This window comes from Macrobrachium rosenbergii, chromosome 10, assembly GCF_040412425.1.
Source record: "Macrobrachium rosenbergii isolate ZJJX-2024 chromosome 10, ASM4041242v1, whole genome shotgun sequence".
Lineage (NCBI taxonomy): Eukaryota > Metazoa > Arthropoda > Malacostraca > Decapoda > Palaemonidae > Macrobrachium > Macrobrachium rosenbergii.
In genome coordinates this window covers 48,584,240-48,604,239 of record NC_089750.1, presented here as the reverse complement: position 1 = coordinate 48,604,239, position 20,000 = coordinate 48,584,240, and positions in this window count along the sequence as shown.

The window sequence follows — 20,000 nt, the reverse complement described above, 5'->3', positions numbered from 1 at the left end:
TTAGTTCTTTCATATAGATTGTAATCACTTAGGTTCATTTATCATTTAGCTGTAATTATACAGTACAGTGTGTAACTTTTTATCCTCTGTCAGCAGTCAGAAGAGCTAGACCTTGACAGTATCACAATCAAGACATCTGATGAACCTTTGTGTGATACCCCAGTCCTGCCTCTCTGTAGGAAGAGGACACTGAACGTGACCAGTCACCATCTCAGAACCCTTTGTTGCGAACTCCATCATCATCTTCCAAAACCACGTCTGGCTCCCGAGGAGCTACACCAGATGTTGGAACTTCATCACCCTCAAGTCCCAGTACAAATAAGAAAAGAAAGAAAGTGGAATGCGAAGTGGACTCCACCCTTTCCCATATGAACACATACTTTCAAAAGAAATCAGAAAATGTAAGTGCGAGTGTCAGTAGCCCAAGTGAAAGGATATGCTAGGCATGTAGGCGATATGGTGTGTGATTTGCTACTAGGTCTGTCCATCTGAGTTGAGCAATTGAAAATAACTAAGCAGTTCATAGATTTGGTTGAAAACATTAATGATTCCCGGTAATGATTCAGTGCATCTCATAAATTAAGGAAAAATTGAAAGAAGATTGTCAGTTTTGTTTATTATTTAGTAAACTGATGAAACAGCATGGGAAAAGAAACAATTAAATGTTATTTTTTTTAATAAATCAGTAAAAGAACAATATTGTTATTCCAGTATACCTGTTGACCTTACCAATTTACTCACATTGTCTATCATCTTCTATCAAAACATCTTATGCTCCTGTAAATACCCTCTAACTTTAAACTTTTCTTTGACACTATGAAATGATGTACTATGATAACAAAAATGTGATTCATACAGTAGACTGTGCCAGTACATAAAACAGTGTAATTATAATGAATTCCACAATAAGGTTAACTTGGGTCTACACCTGCCTTTCATTTTCAGTTAACTAAGGTCTGCATGATCGACATAGTAACTCGGCGAACTGACACCACTCTTTGGTAGTAAGCGGCACCAAATTCATCAGTGCAAGAGAGTCATGCGTTCCTGCCATGCTACCTTTCCCTCCTGATTAAAATAATCTTTGAAAGTGTCACGAATAGCTTTGGCATGGTTGCTGTGACCTCTGGGAACTGCCTGCAGCCTGTCAAGCCCACCATGCTGATGTTCATGCCACTGTCCTAGCTGTACCCTACCAGTCGTTTCATCTTTCCTGTCCAGTTGGGAATAAGTGTCTCTGGACGATACTCTAAGAAAATTATGTAGGGCTACAGTAGTTAATACAATGTTCTTTGCATTTGCAGGAGAAGTATTTATTGCACGTTGAAAAACCTGGAGTCTTGCAGCAAGTATGCCAAATGCATTTTCTGATGCCCTCCTTGCCCGAGAAAGACAGCAATTAAAAATCCGACGCTCAGCCGTCTGATAACGACCAGGATTTGGTTTCACCAGAAAGGGCTTTAGTGGAAAGGCATCATCTCCTACAATTACATAAGGGCACTGCCTATCGGAAAAGGGAAGATTATAGGAATTAGGAATGTTTACTAAATTATTCTCTAAAGCTTCTTTCAGGTTACACACTCCCACACCCACCCACTATGCTGTTTCCACGGGCACCTCCACATACAAAACTTATAATCAGCATCAACCAAATGCCAACATTATAATATTGAAATGTCCTTTGTAATCATAATATTTTGAACCTGTGTTTGGAGGTTTAGCGATGAGCACTCGTTTGCCATCCAGGGCTCCAAGACACATTGGAAAATTCCACTGTGAGGAATAGTCACTAGCAGCTTGGCGCCACTCACCACCATTGGTCCGAAGCTTTAAGTAGGTAGGCTTCAACACTTGATAAATTGCTCTGCAAACTTCTGGGATGATTGATGATATTAGGGGGGCACTGATCCGAAACTGGCACGCCAGTGATGCTTGTGTCTGCCCTGAAAGAATTTGTAAGAATCAGTTAACGATTTTATGGTTTATTGTCATGCAGTGAAATCATTATACAGTATTACCCCAAATATCTGGTATTTAACTAAATGGAATCATCAAGCAACCAGAATTTTTTTCAATGGAAAAAGACTGAAAATGACTTCCCTTGGCTATGCTAGGCCTGATCATAATAGCACATTAATATGGACATACCTGTAGCTAAATATCACAGGGTAAGAGTGAGGTGTTCCCCGGCAGTCACAGCATCCCTCATATTGGTGTCTTCTTTCTCAATAAGAGGAGTCACTAGCTGTAGCAGTTTTAAGTACTCTTCTTTGCTAAGGCGGATACACTTCCTCTTCGTGTCTGGGTCCTCTAAGCTCAGTTCTCGCAAAAGTTTGCAGTACACACTTCCTTCCTGCCTTCTTGCCAGCCACAGACATGTCCACAATCGTTTCTTCATTTGCTTTTTCTTCCATTTCAGCAAAACAATAGCTGCTGCAGCCACTTCTGCGTCGGAGGAGGGAGCTATCTTGATTGTTTATGTTTTGATGCAGAGGCAACTCCCGGCAATACTGCTGTCGACCATGTAAACACTTTTGGTTAAAACCTGCCGGCAATACTGGGTGGCTGGAACTAGCCGGCCATTGCCGGGAGGAAAAAATACCCCATGTAAACCCGCCTAGGTACAGTGTGCCAACTCTTTAACAAGGGGACGAGTCGTTTAATCATCAAAGATTCTAGCATTGTCAATTCATAGCTGTTGGAGGCTTTACCTAAAACTGAAAAATCCTTATTTTCAATTGGTGTTTTACACATTCTAGAGCGATTCCTAATATTAGAAAAACTCTGGGCTTGAAATGTTACTGCCTGCCCTGTAGCTCACTCCAAGATGTGAGTCTATGCATACCTTCAGAAGCCTCGTGGTGGATCCAGCATAAACTCCTAAATTACATTTAGGACACGTATAGCTATATACACACAACCGGATGACACATAAAGGTATAAACGATCTTTGTAATTAAGTAAAGAACAGATGGTAAGTGGATTAATAGGTATTAGATGGACCTTAATGGCTCCAAAACTTATTTTGGATGTGTTGGGAAAAGTTTTTCCTAAGAGTATCATTCAATAAAAAAGGAAATTTAGCATAAAAATTCACTTTAGGAAGAGTATACATTGTAGGCTTAAGAGAGAAGTACTTGTCTAGAAGTGTGTGAAGTATATTAAAGACCAGTTCAGAAGAGAAGCAGTTATCTTTAAAATATTTACATAAAAAGAAGACCACCTCTTGGAATAGTAGCCAATCAGAAGTTAGCGTTAGAGCCTCGTGGAGCAGACTAAAAACAGACTTTATTTTAATGTTAAAAGAACAAAAACTATAGGAATTTTTGAAATTTGGTAAGATACTTTTAGGGATTTTATGTTTTGGTTATTTTTAAGTTGTCCTTTTTTATTGTTCCTTTTAATGTTTTAAATTTGTAATCATGGAGCAATTTTAACTTTAAATTTGTAGCATTTGTGTAATTTATATTATATATCTTGTACAGCCCTCGCAAATGTAATGAAGACATTACGAAATGTCGGAAATAAAAGACAATTTTTAGCAATAAATCTTTGCGTCCTCCTCCTCAGTCTGGACAGTTCCTTTTTGTGAGTGAAATTCGATCGACAGTCATGATGATAAAATACCTTAGGTACACTACTGGGATTATCCCATTTCAGTTTCAGTATTAGATTGAACAACCTAATCTTGGTGGGATCACAGTGATTCCCAGGACTTTGCATTTTCTGGTTGAACAAGTGTGGACATTTGTGTCTCTTGCCCACAAATGATGGACAAAGCTCGAGGCCCTTTTGGACTTTTGTCTGGGACGGGTAATCATCCATGATAGTATCAGCAGCTCCACCTTTAAAAAAATTACTGGAATTAGACCCTAAACATTCCTCCAATGACAAAACTACAAACAGTAGTCGTAATAAGGGACAAACATGGAAAAATTTTAAAAATTCCAAACAAAATGTGTGTTTTTATTGTTTTTTTATTTTTCTAAAGTTCAAACATGTCGAACCCAATAAATTAAAATCAAAAGATTAAGAATTTAAAGAGGAACATTTTGAGACCATTTTCAGCTTGATAGATTAACACAGGAAAACGTTATGGGAGATTTTCTGAACCTAGCCGTTTCAGTAAAACAATGGCACCCATCTTTAAAGATGGCCGCCAAAATGCTATTTAGCAAAGTGACCCCAAAGTCCCGGGATCTGTTCACAGCTTTGGTACCGATGCTCCAAATTTGGAGGTCTAGCTACAATGTTGTATAAAAATTAATTTGTGAGTTATATATATATATATATATTTTACAAATATTACTGCTGTTCGCCCACGTAACTTTTGATTGTAAAAATATCAGCCTGACTGAGACCGGGAAAAAGACGTTGTCTAGATTAAAGCGTCTTCAGTTCAAACTTTAACGTCCGTTGAAAAGGAAGGTAGCATTCAGCCATTTTCCTATAGGAAAATTCCCATATCCAGCCTTAAAAATAGGTGGCTCTAAGGTCCTTTTCCTTCTACCTGTCTCTTGGCGAATGTTTTAACAGAACGTAGACGCCTAGGGCATGGCTGTAAGCCTGTTTTTGACCTAGGCCGGTCAGGGAACTTCAGAGAGACTGGAGCATTCGAAGAGACCACACGTCCGACGGGGCCTCTTCTCCCTTTCTTTGTCTATTATTCTATTAGTGAAGTGAAGAAGCAATTGTGAAGACTCCTCTCGGCGGTGGTTGAATTGCTAGCACGTTAGTCTAAGGTAAAGTCGCTTTTTGTTCAAAACTTCGCCCGTCTTTCATCTTTTTCTGTATTCGCATTTCTTTTGTTTCCTCCTTCATCCCCACTTACTGTATATGTGTTTACGAAGTCTAGATTAAGCCAAATTATTTTATTGTTAGCTTCCCCCCGTTATTCCAGTACATGCCTAGGATTTAGGGTAAGCAAACAGTTAAGTCTCGATGTTTTTTTATGCCTAGCGTCCGAATGTTTGGGAGAACCGTTGCGTTTGAAATCTAAAATTCATCCCAAATATTCTTGTTAAGGTTAATTACCCTTAACTGGCGACCTTTGGCTAATTAACGACTGTCTTTGAGGTTAACTTTTGGCTTCAAAGGGGCAGATTACACGTGTATTCTTGGTCTGCAGGGCCGTAAAATTAAATAAATTGAATAATACATGATCAGCCAAGAACACACCCGTAACAGGCGACCTTGCGTAGAATCTAAAGTAAATTTTTAGAAAGAATCTGGAGAAAAGAAATTAAAATTACATTAATTCCAAAGATAAAAAGTCAGATATTGATTCATTTCAATCTTCAAACAAAGAACGAGGCACAATAATAAACTGATAGAAGAATAGTTATAATAACAGGTAGTGAGAATTAGCCGTAGGTAGGAAGGGTGCGTCGAGAGCAAAGCGAATCACAATTTGTGTCATTTAAGAAAGGGCATTTTACCGTGTTCGGCGTTCGAGAAGTCGTTCAGTAACGAATCCTAAGGCCGAGAAAAGCGGAGCCCATTTCATATACACAAAGTAATGTACTAATCGCGTCGGCAATTCCGATCGTCGTGGTTCATATAGCGGGAATTATTCAAAAAACCGTGTCAGTGAAGTAGCGAACGAACGGAAGTAGTAATTGTATCATAAAATACATTTTCAGTAAAGTAAATTTGGTCCGTTCCGAATCACGCAAATCTATTCCATTGTTTGCTGAGGATGTTTCACCGCGAGTACGATAACAAAAGACACAAAGTTGTTTGGTAATTTAGTTTTCCATCCGTAACGTAAAACGCTATGCATGATTGGTATATTTAAGGTAAATCTGGATACCTGCATTTGTTTCGTTTGTTGTTTTGAATTTTGTGCTAAAAAGAAAATACCCGCCGCGCGGTTGTTTTGAAATTGTTTAAACTAGAGTAACCGCCATTTGATGTTGTCGCGCCGCCCAAGGTTTTGAAATTTAGGCCTAACGGGACCTGGCCGCCATCTTAAGACTTTGTTATTGTGACAGACTCTGCACGAGCCACTCTTGGGTCATTTTTTTTTTTTTCGTAGCCGACCCACCTCGCAATATCTTAGCTAGACAGACTTCGATAGACAAAACCAAAAGATAATGTAGGCGGGAAAGATAGGTATTAGTTAGGGTAATACCATAACAAGTTCTATACAAATACATGCTGTAAAAATCATATAAAATTTAAATTGTACGCTAAAAAGTCTTGCGACGTCAGCTCAGAAAATTACGATAATAGAGCAATCCCTAAGGAAGCCAAGACGACGTATATCTATGTTTTATTAAGATCCATGCATTGTGCATTTATAAGATCTTTGCTTTACATGTTCTCAAGCAACGAAATTAGCTGATTGAAAATCTTCCTCTCTCTCTCTCTCTCTCTCTCTCTCGTCATTCAAGTAAGCATTCCTAACCTAAGTGTACGTGACCCTCTTCAAAGAAAGAACGGCCGACACTAGGCAAATTAATTGAAATACAGTAAACCAAATAAAAGAAACACCTCTGTCCCACAATAGATGAGGACAAGTTAAGAGTAATTACAATACAGTGATAAACTGTCGGTCTGAAGTGAGGCCTGCTATCAGACCAGAAGCAACAGTAGTTTTTCACCTCTGAAAGAAAGGGGTTAGCACTGGGTACTGGGACCAGCGAGGATCTTTAAAGGAAAAAACCCAAATTCACTTTATTCCACAGTGCCAATAATTTGCTGCACTGTCATCACTTGACTAGCTTACCTCTCTCTCTCTCTCTCTCTCTCTCTCTCTCTCTCTCTTTTACCTTCCCTTTCTCTCTCATTCGATGGTTACACTCTGCAAGGGGTGTAGAGTGCCTTTCCTCCCATATAGCCTAGTTGGACTCCAGTAGAGGGTCCCTAGGAACACATTGGCACCATAAGTGCCACCAAGCAAGCATATAGGCAATAAATAAAACGAAAACAAAAGGGAACACAGAAGAGAAAGTTCTTCTGGAACCTAACCTGCACCAGTGCCTAGGATACTGAGTGCCACCAGTGGTGACCTGTACGCTTTACCCAAACTACAGTGCCACCTTTTGAAAGGGTGCCACGTCATTGAAGACACTTCCTCTGCCCAAGTACGCCCGTCGACGGTTAGACGCCCTTCCCCACCAAGTCATGGCAGCAGAGCATTATAAAACCTTCCTGGGGCTGGGGGCGGCAGGTCTCACGACTCGGAACACCACCTGGGTTAAAGGAGCAAGTGGACGACTTGGCCAAGCGGGAGGAAGAAAGAAGACTCGAGCAGAGAGGAAGTACTGAAGCCGGAGCAGAGAGTATGAAAAAGAGCGGAGCGTATGAAGCCGAGCAAGGCAATTAGAAGAGGAAGAGAAGAAAAGAAGGAGACAGCATGGAGTTAGCCTGCAAGGAAGAGTGAAGCTAGCCTGCAAGGAGAAGAGCTCGAGCTGGAAAGAGCCAAAATGGAGAATGCAGGCGATGGCTAGACAGCAAGCCTCCAGTCCTACACCTGCTGCATCAAGCGCTCAATTTCGAGCATCAATTCCCTAGTCCCAAGTGGACTGAGGGAAGAGCCAGAAGCATGGCTGGAGGAGATCAGAGCTCTTTTCCGATAACTACAGCACCACGGAGACGGAGAGCCTTAATACTAGCCAAGCATATGGAGGAAAAGCCAAGGCAGCGCTCCCGGCTCACTGGAGAAGAGCCAGAGAGGCAACATGGCATAAGTTCGTAGAGTCATTACAAAGGCCTACGAGATAACCCCAGAAAAATGGAGACAACCGGTTCGAGGTCTTGCCAAGGAAGTCGGCTGGTCTTGGACAGAATGGGCATGTCACAAAACCCAGTCCGGTACTCGCTGGTTCGACTCCTTGGCCTGCACGATGGTTGAGGATCTCTTCAATCGGACCATGCTAGAAGACCTTTTCCAATGTGTACCTAGGCCTGCTGTATATCTTAACGATAAACAGCCCTCCACACTATAAAGCTTAATACGCCCTGGCTGATTCGTGAAACCTTCAATCAGTCGCATAGCACCTCGCGAAACGAATCGTTCCCCAGGCCTACCTCTCCGGGCTACTCGCCCGAAGAATGGACTGCCTAGCAAGACCGCAATGCAGCTATTGCAGAAGAAGGGCCACGCTGAAGCGAGTGCCGATACCAAACTCGGCACTAATAAGCAGCCCTAACCCTACCAGCCAGAACTTTCGCTCGATTCATCCGCTCAGCCCTCTCCTCCAACGGTTGCAGGCCACGAGCCCATCCAAAAGGCCCGTTACCTGCAAATCCTGTGGGGCTGCCTGGCCACTACAATGCTGGATCTCGGCCTGTCCACATCATGTCCCCACCACCAAATTTGTCAACTAATCAGCACTTCATTTTCTGCTGCTGGTCGCACGGATCTTTACCCGAGAGACTGGAAACCCCGGTTCATCTTGGTGGCCCCTCTTCAGAGCACTAGCCTGCCAGTGACCCTTCGGTCACCGTAGACACTACGGCAGACGTGCTTCACCGTCACTGAGGCCCAAGTGCCAGCCCGGTGCCATGGTTGACGGTAAATCCAGTGAAACTAAGTGGATAGGGCCACACCAATTACCGTTCCTGCTGTCAACTCCGGGTTAAGACACCTTGGGCCACGATACCCCGCCTCAGCGTGGTAGGTGGAAATTCGGCCCAGGTGGCTTTCTTGTTGGTCAGGATCTTCTCTGCGGAAGCCCGTTAACGCCACTCACAGCCACATTCACCTCCCTCCACGGAGGCCCCATCTGCTATCAATAATGACAAACCTCCACCTTCCGCCCACCAAAGTGGTCCTCCCCCTCCGCGAAGAGAGATTCAGGAGGAGCAGTACCGCTGCAGGACGTGCAAGCAGGCAGACCACTCCACAAATTGGGAGGGCTGCCCAAACAAGCAACGCCCAGCGGACGCCCCTGAACAAAACTCACCCCGAGGAGGCCTACGATCTTCGCTGGGGCAGGAATCTCTGCCGCCCAGCCAAACGCAAGTCGTCCGCGAGGTGTTACACCTCGGACCCCTTGTCAGAGCGTGCCTGACCACTCAACTGCTACTGCCAGTGCCGCTGCGAGCACTGAGCAGTGCCAGACACGTCCGGCCGGACGTTGAGCTACCTGTTGAAAAGGCCCTATGCGGGTCTAAATCATGGCGAATCCTCCTCCGGAGATTTAGGATTCCCCCATGCAGTTGATCATGTCGCGACTGGAGAGCCTCCAGCACCGAGCTTCTTCTTTGCAAAATTTGATCCCAGGGGATGAACCCTGGAGGATGAACTGTGGTACCCCTGCCTTGGAAGACCAGGAACTGGCCTCCTCGGATGCAGAAGTCGAGATCGCTCTCGCTCCGGTTGTCGCAGCAGCCGGAGTAGGGAGCCCTCCCGCAGCTTTTGCAGTTGCCCCTGACTTCGCGCCCGCTAGCCCTTCTGGCCTGTCCCCGGAGTCGGTGCTCTCATCACCTCCTAGGCCAGCTACTGATGACCTTGGAAGACGAGAAGAAAAGAAGAAGAAGGGGCGGAAGAGATTCCAGTAGTTGCCCGGCTATAAGCTCATCCTGGCACTAGTGCCCTCTCGGCACAGATGCTAACATCTAAAATTGATCCTGGCCCCTTGCCCAGAGGGTAGCCAGTGTGATCTCTTCCTTTTATTGTACATAGCCTAGGCCGCCTTAAAGTACGGTACATCAATTTAGTAACCTTGTTCCTTCCACTTACCACCGAGCCGCAGTAATCACGTAAGTAGCCTAATAATTTCAATAATCTTAACTATTGTGAACCAGCCACGATGCTCTGGGACACGCATGGCTTAAGACCTCCATTGAGGCACCCATTTTATCATATGAGCAACCCTCATGAATTAACTAGTAATTATTAATTGTGTATTAAACATAAACCAGAAGTTGTGATTTAGTTTGAACATTAACTCTTGTGTTGTGGTGCTACAGTGGGTTAGGATAGGTTAGGCTAGAGATATCATAGAATGTGCCACTAGGCTGAGTCTAAACACATCATGATTGAAGGAGGTAGCCTATAATAACCGTAAGCACCTTCTCATACTATTAGACTTAGGTAAAGTAGTGATTATAGCTCGTATCCTATCTAGGGTTAGGTAGTTCTGTAGCTTGGTAGGCTAACCAGGACTAATCTGCTCAGGGGAAGGAGAGTAACCTACGAGAGGCAGACAGCTTGTAATTCACTTGAACTACGCCGAAAGGGAGTGAAGCCCCTCTTAAGGGGAGCTTTACAAATATTACTGCTGTTCGCCCGCGTAACTTTTGATTGTAAAAATATCAGCCTGACAAGGACCGGAAAGAGCGTTGTCTAGATTAGAGAGGCGTCTTCAGTTCAAACTTTAACATCGTTGAAAGGATAGGTAGCATTCAGCCATTTTTCCCCTATAGGAAAATTCCCATATCAGCCTTAAAAATAGGTGGCCCTAAGGTCCTTTTTTCCTTCCTACCTGTCTCTCTTGGCGAATGTTTTTAACAGAACGTAGACGCCTAGGGCATGGCTGTAGGCCTGTTTTTGACCTAGGCCGGTCAGGGAACTTCAGAGAGACTGGAGCATTCGAAGAGACCACACGTCCGACGGGGCCTCTTCTCCCTTTCTTTGTCTATTATTCTATTAGTGAAGTGAAGAAGCAATTGCGAAGACTCCTCTCGGCGGTGGTTGGTGCGCACAACGTTCGTCCTAAGGTAAAGTCGCTTTTGTTCAAAGCTTCGCCCATTCTTTCATCTTTCTGTATTTCGCATTTCTTTTGTTTCCTCCTTCATCCCCCACTCACTGTATATGTGTTTACGAAGTCTAGATTAAGCCAAATTATTTTATTGTTAGCTTCCCCCCGTTATTCCAGTACATGCCTAGGATTTAGGGTAAGCAAACAGTTAAGTCTCGATGCTTTTTTATGCCTAGCGTCCGAATGTTTGGAAGAACCGTTGCGTTTGAAATCTAAAATTCATCTCAAATATTCTTGTTAAGGTTAATTACCCTTAAGGGGATCGGCCGCCTAAAAAAACCCAATAATCTTTAAAAAATTTGATTTGCTGAAAAAATTCTGTAACCGTGTGAGGTTCAAGTATGTCCCACGAAATATTATGCTAAAATTTCACCGTATTTCTCTAATTATGGCCTAAAACAAGCAATAACTATATTACCATAAACACTAGTAAGCATAAATGATTTAGTCTGGTATAGTTTTTGCGATATATGATGAAAACTTCCTTTGAAATAAAATGTATAATGTCAATAATATCCTTTCGGCACCTTTTAGTTATTCCTAGCCATGACAACGCACAATCATACCTGTAGCGCCGACTGTAACCGAGTTGCCTATAAACTTCAAGCTAGAAGGACACGTTTTCTTGCTCGCTAGCCTTGACTGAACTCTGTATTTTCTGCTGTGTTTTGTTTTCACCGTGCCTAAAAGGTCCAGAGTTCATATTACTTCTAGAATGCGGAAAAGCCAAGTGGAAAAAGTCCAGGCGAGAAGTAGAAGAAAGAGTTCAGAAATTGGTCATAGAGGGAATGGGCGACGGAGAGAGAGAGCTGTCGCCCATCAAACAGCGCAGGCAGCGATCTTTTGCTGACCAGAGACCAACCATCCACCTAAACGCCTCTTTATTTGTTCGTCACTGCAAAGGGCAAGATATTTTAGAAAAGAAAGTAGTAGCTCGGAGGCTGATAATATAAAGCGATCCTGAAAATAAAATGATCATAATAAGTGAAGCAAGACTTGATGGTGCTTGAATCATGAATCCTAATTGTGAATGTAAGTAATTCCAGGATCCCATTTGTGAGGATGGATTCGAGACACTAATAAAAAGTGTAGGCAACTATGATACCTAGGTAATACCTTGCAGCAAGATCAGACAGGGGGACAGGAACCTAAAATTTATAAGAATGTGTCTTAGGCATAAATAATCAATTAATATTCTTATAATCATTTTTTGCATTAATTAATACCCAAAATAAAAATTAAAACCATAAGAATTAATTGTAACAGTCTTTGAAGTCCTTTTACTTTTTTATGTAACTAAAACTTTGAAGGCCCATTTCTCAAAACATAGTTTTTTCACCTTCAAAATGTATCTCCTCATAGTATTGGACCAATCTAAATGTTTCATATATAATATGAAACATGGTAGATTAAGAAAAAGCCGAGGATTTTTAATATTTGTGTTTTGATTTTTGGCAATTTTTTCTGTAATTTTTCCGGGAAAATTTCATAAAAAAAAATAAAAATTCATATCTCGAAAAATCATTGAAAAATAAAAAATCACCGGCTTCATATCGAAGGTCCATGTGTGTTTTATATGTGGTTCAAATCTCATCCCTTAAAACCAAAAAGCAAAGGAGGAGATGCATTTTGAAAAATAAGCATTACAGCAAAATGCTCTGGCATCCCACAAAACCTAAGGTCACTGAACAAAATTTTTCCCCAGAAGTTCCACACAATATCCTTTAACAAACCCCTATATATCAACAGCCTGTCGTTAAAAAGTCGGAAACCGGCCGATCCCTTAACTGGTGACCTTTGGCTAATTAACGGCTGTCTTTGTGGTTAACTTTTTGGCTTCAAGGGCAGATTACCGTGTATTCTTGGTCTACAGGGCCGTAAAAATTACGTAAATTGAATAATACATGATCGGCAAGACACACCCGTAACAATATATATATATATATATATATATATATATATATATATAATAATATATATATATATATATATATATATGTGTGTGTGTGTGTGTGTTACCGGCCCGATTTTCGAGGCCGCTATTTTATTTATTTACCTGTTTTAAGGACAGAGGTTAGCATCTCACTTACTCTGAGATGAGTTTGGTAGCAAGAGCCGACTTGTTGTGTCAGCTGATCTCTCATCTTCACATCATAAGTTGTTCATTTCACCTAACTAAATTACAAGGCCTACTGGAATGAGACATTGAGTTGCAAGAATAAACTTTATTGACAGAAATAACAGAAATAACTTCAAATAAGCTACGAAAGAATGACATAGAATGACTCACTGTAACGGTCCTTTTCCTCCGTTACTAAAAATTAAATAACTTTATCAAACTCTGTTCACAACCACAAGCTAAGTCCACAGTCAGTGGAATAGCTCTCAAATGTATTAATAGTGCAAAAATCAATTCATGGGGAAAACAGAAACACCACAAAAACACTTAAATTTAATACAAAAAATATGCAGATAGAGTTATTCCTGAACCTCAGAATACAATTATTAATAGACACCAATCAACCTGAAAGATTTGTAAACCAACACACTTGCAATTAAGACAGAAAAAAGCAAAGATACATCCACAAAGATAAGGGGGTTCAGATAGGAGAAGGTATTCGGAAAGTAAGAACAACCTATCAATTACAAACTAATTAATCTAATGATAATTTCCCTCCTCCGAAACAGTGGAGCAGTAGCCGTGATCTCACTTAATCGCATGGAATTGCTGTCCTCCGTAGCTTGCTGGGTCGCAGCAGTCTTTTTAGATACTTATATGTCTGTCGTCCAGAGACAAAAGTGAGGGGGCGAAGTGGTGAGCAAATGAATATAATTAGGGTACTCGATAGGACCCATCCAACAGCAATCCTACGTCACAAGGATGATTCTCCAGGAAACCAGGGACGTCCAAATGAGACCAATCAAGGTGCCTGACTATTCAAAAATATCGTTCACTTATACCTTGGCTAGGCGAGCCCCTCGACATTTACTGAGCCGAGGTGAGGCTGGATGAAGTGTAATCCTTTGAGTAATAGTACATCAAGCAGGCGTTACGGCATGCAAAATCAGCAGTCACCAGGAGTAATAAGGCTCGAGATCAACTGCCTCCTTCAGTCAGAAAGAACCTCCGACACCGCCATGGTGACAGCACCACTCAAGTCACAAAAATGTAGAAAGACAGAATGGTCATTAGTGACAATTACTAAACAGACAAACCACGAGGAGGAGGGAAAACAAACTAAATGGATAATAATACAGTTCATATGCTTTACAAAAACTAGAATAAAATGACTAATTATAAAATAACACAACAAAGTGACACCTCCTCTCCCAAAAGAAAAAAAATATATACATATATATATTTTTTTTACAATCATAACTTGGAATATTTAAAACTAAATAATTCATAGAAAAGACCGACAAGCCAAACACAGGTTTTATGCAACCCTGTAAGGGAAAAAACAAAGAGTATGGTGCAAAAAAAAAAATAAAACTTACAAACCTGATATCAACGGGAGGGGTGGCAAAGGAACAAGGATGCAGCTCACAAGGTGTCTAAATTAAATATCATTAATACAATGGAAAATCTATAACACAGAAAACCTGAAAAACCATTTGCTAAATATATTATTTTAAACCCAAGGCTTCAAAACTCTCCCATAAGTATACATAATTAAGAGCACAATGCTCTAATCAGGACTCCATATAGCCTAACTGTTCATAGGTCATAATTTACACACACTCAGCAATTGTTTCACTTTTGTTTCACATCACTCATTGCAGCAATGTTCAGCGAACAATAGTCCTGATAACACAGTGACAACACTATATCACTATAAAGTGTCTACCGAATACATACACTAACACTGGACAACACAGAAAGAAGCCAACACAGTTTTCCCACTAACAATCTAACACACAAAATTTCGTGAAGCGTAATTATGCCTGAAAACCAAGAATGCCCGGATTAGTAGCTGTCCGCTAACAATGTAAATTCTCCGATAAATATCTTAGTCACCAAATTAATCACCTCAACGTATTATTATACCATGCCAAGACCAGCAAATGCCAACATCATTGTATACCAACATCATTATATCATACTTTTCCAGTAACGTTTTACGATGTACCCATTGTTTCTTAACCTCATTCCATAACGCATTAGAAGTACTTCACCAATCTTCATTACAATAAACATAGTCACCGAGTAGCACCTTCTACCTTTACCTAAGACCTCAATATTAAACTAATCTTAATTTTGCCCAAGGCATTTAGAACTCCTGTAAAGGAAAATTATAATTAATACATATTTGTTATACACTCATCTACTCTTACAATACAAACCTAAGCACCTACTTCAACAGTACACACACCGTAACTAGAACGATACAGATACTACCTTAATATCCGCATAGCCCTCCGCAAGAATCTTCCCCTACTCAACGCTGCGAGAGAGAACATCGGCCACAACGTTGTCTTTTCCCGGGACATGAGTGAATTCTAGAGTCCACTCCTGTAACATGAGGCTCAACGCATCAGACGTTGGTTTTATTTTGTATCTATTGATGAAGGTCAAGGGGTTATGGTCAGTCATAATCTTTATTGGAGTTCCTGTGGAAGAAAGATAAATGGAAAAATTATTAATAGCCAGAATGAGTGCGAGTGTCTCCTTCTCGACCGTCGAATATTTTCGTTGAGCGGAATTCAATTTCTTTGAGAAGAACGCGACCGGGTGAGAAACGCCTTGCTCGTCGTTCTGTAATAAGACCGCTCCGACACCGACATCACTTGCGTCAGTGGCAAGCGAAAAGGCGGAATCGAAATCCGGGCCCTTAAAACGGGAAACAAGCACACCTTTTAAACACTCAAATGCCCTTTGCGTTTCAGAGTCCAATTAAAGGAACAGTTTTCTTCAGCAAATTAGTGAGCGGATCAGCAATGTCAGAAAAATTCATACAAATTTGCGATAATAACCAGCAGACAGAATTTTCTGACATCTTTTCGACACTTTGGTATAGATATTTTCTCAATGGCCTCTACATTGGCTTGTTTAGGTGCCACCTTACCGTCACCAACCTCGTGACCCAAATATACCACCTTCGCTTTGACAAACTCACTTTTTTTTTTTTAAATTGATAGCCAACCCAGCATTTTTCCAAGCCTCAGACAATGCTCTGACACGTTTTAGGTGGGTGTCCCATGCAGTCATCACTAGAAATTACTATATCGTCAATATAGAAGACACACCCTTCTAAACCATACACCAATGTGTTCATTAAACGTTGAAACAGTAGCCGCAGCGTTTTTTCATACCGAACAGCATTACAGCATTGAAATAACCCTTGGCCGAGTCACAAAAACAGATAAAGCCCTGGCCGTTTTGATAAAGGAACTTGCCAATACCCTTTAGCAAGTCAAATTTACTGATAAACTGATTTTCCCATGCGATCGATACAATCTTCAATCCGAAGACAGGGATAACAATCTGTCTGCGTGACTTCGTTAACTTTCCTATAATCCAAGCACAAACGAAAATCACCATCAGGCTTTTTCACCAACACTACCGGAGGACCATGGGCACTGCTGAACTCTATTAAACCATGCTTTAACATATAGTCAATTTCTTTGGCCTACTACACAGCTTTAAAGGGGTTTAACCTATAAGGGGACTGTTTTATGGGGGTGGCATTCCCAACCTCCACGTCATGTTCCAAAATAGACGTACGACCTGGTACCTCTGAAAACAATTCTTTATAACCCATAACCAGTTTTCTTAAAGACCTTCGTTTCTCGCTACTGAGATGGAGCTAAACCATCAAGTTCTCAAATAATTCTTATTACTAGACAAGCAAATTTCATTATCACCAATTATCATTATTAAAACCCTCTGAAAAGGAATAAAGATTATTATTATGTGACATCATCCGTAATAATGCTACCGGAATAACTTTCTCTCTTTCCTTATATGCTTTTAACATGTTAACATGACACAATTGGAAAGGCTTCCTTCTTTCCGGAGTTTCAACCAAATAATTTACCTCACTAACTTTTTTCAAAATTTTCCATGGTCCAGAGAAAGAAGCTTTCAAAGAATTACCCGGCAACGGCAAAAGTACCAAAACCTATCGCCTGCTGCGAAAATTACGCACTTTAGCCTTTCTCGAAGTATTTCATCCTTCTTTGACTAGACAATAGAATTTTCTCTGGCAAATTTGACAGCCCGACAATTTGTCACCCAAGTTTGTCACATAATCCTGGCAAGCTGATGTCGGGGATATCACCTTCCACGATTCTCTTACCACATCAAGAGGACCACACTGTGTCAAAGACCAAATCAAAAGGTGACAAACCTAAGGACTGACTTGGAGCCGACCGAAAGGCAAATAATAAATAAGGCAATTCCTTGTCCCAATCGGACCCATGAGTTAAACAATATTTCTTTATCATTGACTTCAGGGTCTGATGGAACCTCTCAGAAACACCCTGACTTTCTGGATGATATGGAAGAAGTCGCATGTCTAATGCCCAATTCATTCATCTTACCTTTGAAATATTTACTAACAAAATTAGTCCCACAGTCTGACTGGACGACCTTGGGCATCCCAAACCTAGTAAAAAAGTTGGTTAGTACTTCTACAATTTTTTCACTCTTAATGGTACGGAGGGGAATAGCTTCAGGATAGCGAGACATTTTATCCATTATAGTGAAAATATATTCATTCCTACGAGTCCTCGGTGGCAATGGACCAACTACATCGATAATGACCTCTTTGAAAGGCTCGGAAACCACAGGGATGGGGCACAAAGGAGCTTTTAGGAACAGGTTGATTCGGCTTACCGACTTTCTGACACACATCGCAACTATTAACAAACTTCTTAACGTCACCAGCAACTTGGGCCAGAAATAGTTCGCGAAGAGTTTGCTAGTCGTCTTATAAACACCAAAATGTCCAGCCAAACCACTTTCGCGGAGCCAACGACATCAAACCATTTCTGTAAATATAAAGACCATTATTTTGTCTTAATATTTCATGTTCCGAGTTTGGCCCTCCATCGGCCTACTCACCCTGTACAAAATATTCTTAATAATTCTAAATTTAGGGTACAGTCAAAGTCCGATTCTTCGCCCGACTCAATGGGCAGGTCATAAATTCCTTTTTCTGGGCTTTAACAAGTTCTTCCACAGTCAATTCGGATGATCTCTCAAAATATCTCTACAATACTACTACTATTTTTTCCAAACTACTCAAGTCTACATCAGTTGCAACGTCAACAACTCTAGCACTAGAACGCGTAACTACTGCTACTTCTGGATTGATCAAAATTGGACAAGTCTTATTCTTAAAAGCCACGTCATTCCCCAAAACAATATCAACCCCTTTGACCGGAAACTTATTTACTACTGCCAACTTCAAAACTCCTGAAAAAGAAGGACATTTCAAATTAAAATTTCCGATGGGGTAAGACTCGACTGAATCAGGAAAACCAGACAGCAAAACAAACTCTTTATAATCAAAGTCAAAATCTTTAGGTAACGCGTCCCGTAAGATCAAAGACTGGGCCGCCCCAGTATCGTAAATCCTGCTTCCTTTTCAATGAGCGAATTGACCGACGACACTTTTCCCAGTAGACAGTACCTCTCAAAACAGCCTGTTAGTCATTGGTCACTGGGTTTGGTCGGAACTCAGGATCGCTGTCTTTTCTGCCGACTCCATCACCGGTCTTCCTCCCCTAGCCTGCAAGGATTTTTTAAAAGCAAAGCAAGAACTCTTCAAATGCCCTTTCTTATTACAATAAAAACACGTAACCTTCTTTTTCCACTCTGGATCATGGGAACCATAACTTCTTTTATCATTATTAAGAGAAAAACGTTTAACATTATTAACAGATTCCTGTACCGTAAAATTATTATTATTATGATTAGGCCGCATAAACGTCTTACTCTTATTATAACCACCTCGACCTGTCCTATCCCATTTCGGTTTTACACTTGTCCCTGATGCTCCTAACTCACTCTTGTGTGACAAATAATATTCATCGCTAGCAATAGCGGCTTCCTGCTATTGCTCGATTTTCAGTTCTTCAGTGAACTTTAACTTATCTGAAACACACCTCAGATTCTTCTACATATAACAATTCTTTTAATTTTTTCCATGTCATCACCTCTTTCGATTTAAACCAATCTTCCATAAATTGTCTTTTCCCCTAGCGAACTCTACAAAGGTTTGGTCACTACACTTTTACAGATTCTGAACCTTTATGAGCTTCGGAACAACTCGTAAGCTTTCAACACAATAGCCTTAACATTTTTCGTAATCTGAGGACAAAGTTTCATCCAAAAGTTACATAAACCTTTTAGACCCTTCCTACAAGTTTACTCTGTATGAGAGTGGTCAATGTTCCTGGGGCCACTGCAATTTGGCCTGGTCTCTCCGTCAGACGAAAAATTCGCAACATTGTTCTCTTGGTATGGCTTTCAAACTTGGGGCCTGCCCCAAATTAATGGCAGCGTTACCAAACTACCCAGGGAGGCAGGAGGAGAAAGAGGGAGCTGCATTTCGCATTTCTCTCAAACATTCTTTCTCTCTCTCTCCTCAGCTAAATTTCTCTAAATTGAATTCTAAAGTTTTCAGTTCTATCTGTTTAGTCAATACCTCCACCGACACCTCAGTCTTCCCGGTGTTATTACCTCACCCTTTTTTGTATGCTGACACAATCATAAGCCTGGATTAACAATAGGCCTTTCTAATAGACACATCATACTCCAACTCCAGAATGCAGACTGCAGCAATTCACTTCTATCAAGCTCCATAAGCCTTGCTTGCCACCCCTCAGACAGGAGATCTAACACATTAACTGTCGACATTGTGACTAAAACTAAATATCAGCAAGCAGCAAACTCCAACACGAGGAGGTGTAAAAATGTTGTTCAAAAGAAAACCAAGCCCCCGGAATTAATTTTTGCACTGAGTGAACAGACAGGAAGCGTAAGATCTTAACAGAGTCATAATTTATGTGATCCTTTTCTCCGTTACTAAAAATTAAATAACTGTCAAACTCTGTTCACAACCACAAGCTAAGTCCACAGTCAGTGGAATAGCTCTCAAATAATATTAACAGTGCAAAAATCAATTCATGGGGGAAAACGAAACACCACAAAAAACACTTAAATTTAATACAAAAAATATGCAGATAGAAGTTATTCCTGAACCTCAGAATACAATTATTAATGAACACCAATCAACCTGAAAGATTTGTAAACCAACACACTTACCCAATTAAGACAGA